The following is a 4,898-nucleotide window of genomic DNA, read 5'->3' on the forward strand; positions in this document are numbered from 1 at the left end:
GAACCGCCGCTCGCAGACTGAACAGAGACCAGTCTTTATGTTTCACATCACACTGAAACTTTCAGCCAACCTTCATCTTCTGTGTCACACCGTCATCGTGTGAAATCAGTTTCCCATCACTTCACGTTATGTAGAATGAAGACGCTGCAGAGTGCAGTCAGCTCGTCAGACCCGTTCATGTCTCGTGCTCAGAGAGATCTTCAGATCCTGTTGGATGACATAAAAGTGAAGAAAATAATAATCATAATATTAAATCATCTGAAACAACATTTTCACATCACGTCACTAAACACAGACGGGCCGGACTCGTCCTCTCCTCCTGCCGGGTCGCCACCAGGGTCTGTACTGGGTCCTCTACTGTTTGTGTTCTGTCTAAATGATATGATTACAACAGACTGGCTCCTCTGTCACTCAAACATCATCAAGATTAAAATCTCTCTTTGACGTTCTGCTCTGTTTTCCTGTGAAGCTCCAGAACAGTTCTGTGGACTGTGACACTTCACTGACTGCTCCTTTAATGGCAGTTTAAAGGTGTGTGTTCTCAGGAGACGTCGTGCCTCGGCTGTTTGAGTCACTGCAGCAGGAAACAGCGTGAGAGGTGAAATTCATGAGAAACACTGAGAGTCTCAGACAGCTGACCTCAGATCAGAGCACAGAGGGAACTTGAAGCAGGGTGGAGTTCAGCTTTCCCTGTTAAATTAGAAAGCTGCTGCAGGGAAACGAGCCGGCTTCTCTGTAAGTCACGCCCATGAGCTCCACCTCCTTCTCCTCCACCTCCTCTCCTCCACCTCCTCCTGGAATGTTTCGAGGTGATACCGGGCCGCCGTCCAGCTCGGCTCAACCAGACTGACAGAGACAACAACATGACCGGATTTAGTGTAGAGCAAACAAACACTGCTGCTGCTGAAGATGATGATGATGATGATGATGATGAAGATGGTGATGATGATGAAGATGATGACTGAGCATGCTCTGATTCCTCTGTGCTCAGCAGCTGTTTACCTGTCAGTGACTCTGCAGAATGAGACCTGGACTCTGATCTGATCAGAGGTCAGTCTGACGATCACTGACAGTGCATCCTCAGGGGAGAACGACCCGAGATCAGACTCATCTTTAGTGTAATAATGTTATTATCTTGTTCTTTCATATTATTATACGTTTTCACATCTTGTTGGAACATGTTAAACTGATGCAGGATCAGATCAGGAGTCATGGCGATGTTTGTTTCTGATGATTATGACCTGCTCAGTAGATTTACATATTTCCACAGCAGAACACTGAGTCCTGAAGGAGGCGCGAGAGGAAACATCAGCAGAGTCTGCATGAGACAGCACATCTGATGGAAACCTGAGAGTCAGTTGTTGTGATGTCTCACTGTGGAACTAAGTGTTGGACGGAGTAACGGACTGACATCAGCTCCTCTCTGCTGCTCACAGGGCAGAAAACACAGACGGTGGAACAACGCTGGACGTTAAACTGCAGAAGAAGAGAGAGAAACAGACGACAGGACAGAAACGCCTGGAGAGGAAAGACAGACTGATTCCAGTAAGAAGAGGAGAGAGAGCAGGTCAACAACATGACTCAGCACACACACACACACACACACACACACACATACACACACACGCACACACACATACACACACACACACACATACACACACATACACACACACACACACACACACACACACACACATACATACACACACACACACACACACACACACACACACACACACATACACACACACACACACACACACACACACACACACACACACACACTCTGCTGGCCAGCTGCCAGTGTGTTCAGATACACTGACTGTGAGGTCACAGCTGACAGGAACAACACAAAGTGTGCAGCTGTCAGTTCTGTTCGTACAAATGTTGCTGAAAACATTTTTAAACACGTCAATAAACAGAAAATAACATTTGTGATGTTTATTTCAATAAATCATCAAAACAGATGTTTTTAATAACATCATATTCTGTCTGAAGTGAAGCCTCAGCAGAAAAACAACAACAGTCTGAGAATTACAGACAGTGAGGTGGTCAGTGAAGCAGACATGAGTCAGGAGAGAGGGTCTGACTGACTGTCTGACTGTCTGTTGTCTGTCTGACTGACTGACTGTCTGTCTGTCTGACTGTCTGTCTGACCGACTGACCGACTGTCTGACTGACTGACTGACTGTCTGGGACTCTTGTTGATGTCTGGTTTCCTTCCCAGCAGCCTGTGAACCAGCTGATCTGTGATGTCACAGCTCCACCTGTTGGTCAGCAGCAGAATTAAGAATTCGTTATTCCAAATGCAGTTTTATATAAGAAACATGTGTTGGTTCTGTTGTTCTGTTGTTCTGTGGTTCTGTTGTTCTGTGGTTCTGTGGTTCTGTTGTTCTGTGGTTCTGTTGTTCTGTGGTTCTGTGTCTGTAGAAGAAACTCAGACTCAGGATTGTAATATTCGTGCATGAGCCCGGATGATAAATGAAGCAGGCTGAGCTCTGATGTTGCACCTGCAGCAGCTGAGTGAGCAGCAGGATCCACAGACAGGTAACAACACGTCAGACCCGACCCGACCCGACCCGACCGCTGCCACTCTTCACCTGTCCACCAGAGGTCCTCAGACTTACCTGTACCAGTGTATGAACCAGCTCAGAGGCTGGTTATCATATTGGACCCGTCCTGATTGGCTCACTCACCTGTTCCTGGTTTTGTAGTCACAGCATATAAACCATCAGTACATCCCAGTATGAACTATGTGAAATATAGTATACCAGAACCTCCAGGAGGTCCGACTATGTCTGGTCAGATTACTTTGCGGTATGAAGCGAGTGTTCTGTTCTGACCCACAATCCTCTGCTAGGAGCAGAAGGGTCAAAGTTCAAGGTGGACTGTAATGATGAGACAGTATGACCCTAAAAACAAATCATATGAGATTTAGAACCCATCCTAGACCTCTGTCTGGACTCAGAACCCATCCTTGACCTCTGTCTGGACTCAGAACCCATCCTTGACCTCTGTCTGGACTCAGGTATCATCATCATTAACACCCCTGAAGTTCTGGTTGTCATCACATGGATCCTTCCCACCTCGTGCACATCATGTGACGGCACCACAGAGGAGGATGCTTTTATCAACTTCAGAACCGGACTGTGTTTTACACAACAAACCAGCAGGATGGAGGTCCAGTACCATGAGTGCTGTCAGAGCCGGTTCAGACTCTGCAGAGTGAGAGCACGACACAGCACCTGACATACGCTGAGTCATGATGCTGCAGGAGCACTGACTGCACACACACACACACACACACACACACACACACACTTACAGTACTTCCCGGAAACAGCGAGCGGAGGGGAAGGAGGAGGTGATGCTCGACTCCACCCGGCTCTTCCCGGCAGTCAGACCCCTCACGAGATGCAGTGCACCACCACAAAGGAGCGAGCTGATTGGCCACCAGTGAGTGAGCCTCTCGATCAATCAGGGAAAAGCTCCCAGCTGTGTCGACCAATCAGACGCAGAGAAGAGATGAGACGAGGATGATAGTGATGAGAAAGAGAGAGAGAGTTCCCGTCATCGCTGTCAGACAGCAGGACAGAGTGTGTCCTGCAGGAGTGTGTGTGTGTGTGTGTGTGTGTGTGTGTGTGTGTGTGTGTGTGTGTGTGGGTGTGGGTGTGTGTGTGTGTGTGTGTGTGTGTGTGTTTTATGGGACAGATCAATATTAGTGTATCTGTGTGTGTTTGTGTAATGATAAGAGTTGTTTTTGTGTTTGATGTGCTGTCCTGATGTTGAGCCCATGCACACACACACACACACACACACACACACACACACACACACAGCAGTAGCAGCCTTGTGTGTAGTCAGGCAGTTTGTTGTGGAACATCTGGACCGAGCAGTTCTGTGAGTCATTGATGACTGTTCTGATCAGATGTTCTGAACTTTTACCATCAATCAATCATCATAGTCAGTAACCACACACACACACACACACACACACACACACTGGGTCCTTATATGGGCAGAGGGGTTTCCTGTCAGGACCTCAGGTGGCTCTGATCATTTACAGGTAGCTGACGTTGGCCCTCAGATCTGAGTGCTGGTCTTCTGGATCCAGCTGGAAGACAAACATCTCTGTTGTGTTTCCTGGTTAGAGGTAAAGGTCCGACACAGATCGATGTGGGAACAGACCAGAGCTCAGCTCAGCCTCATACAGATCAACAGTCTGACTGCACATCTGTCAGAGTCAGCGTGCACACACACTGATTTCATCCTGGACTCATGGAGACTTTCTCCTCTGTGTTCCCAATCATTCTCACACACTGCTTCTGTTTGTTCTGGCCCGTTAGCGGTCCACATCTGTTCTCGTCAGTGATGTTTGACCATGTTGGTTGTGAACAACAAAGAGAAACGGTGGATCTATCGACCTGACACTGAACACCAGGAGGTAACAAACTGCAGGCAGCTTCACTCTCCTGGACCTTCAGTTCTCACTGGTACCAGCTCGTCTCTGACTGCGCCTGCCGACCCGGAGCCTGACGATAAACAGCTTCAGGTTTCTAAAAGCAAAGTCTGTAAAACAACTTTCTATTTTAGCAAAACCCTCAAAACCCAAACTGAGGAAAGTCAGATACGTAGAGCAGCTTTTACACGTGTTTCCACGGCGATGGGAACATTTTCCAGGAGTTGTGTTTGTGTTTGTCTGGCGGGGGACGATGAGTCAGTGTGAGCACAGCAAACCTGCAGAAACACTTTCCTCTGATAAAACAACCAGCGCGGCAGGAAAAGTTGATTCCAGCTCAGTGAGGGGCCGACAGGAGGGTGGTGTTCATGGAACAACAGAGTTATAATGACTCCACCCTCCAGAGGACTGCAGGGACTCTCTGACGCTCAGACTC

The sequence above is a fragment of the Sparus aurata genome, chromosome 11 (genome assembly GCF_900880675.1).
Source record: "Sparus aurata chromosome 11, fSpaAur1.1, whole genome shotgun sequence".
Taxonomy (NCBI): Eukaryota; Metazoa; Chordata; class Actinopteri; order Spariformes; family Sparidae; genus Sparus; species Sparus aurata.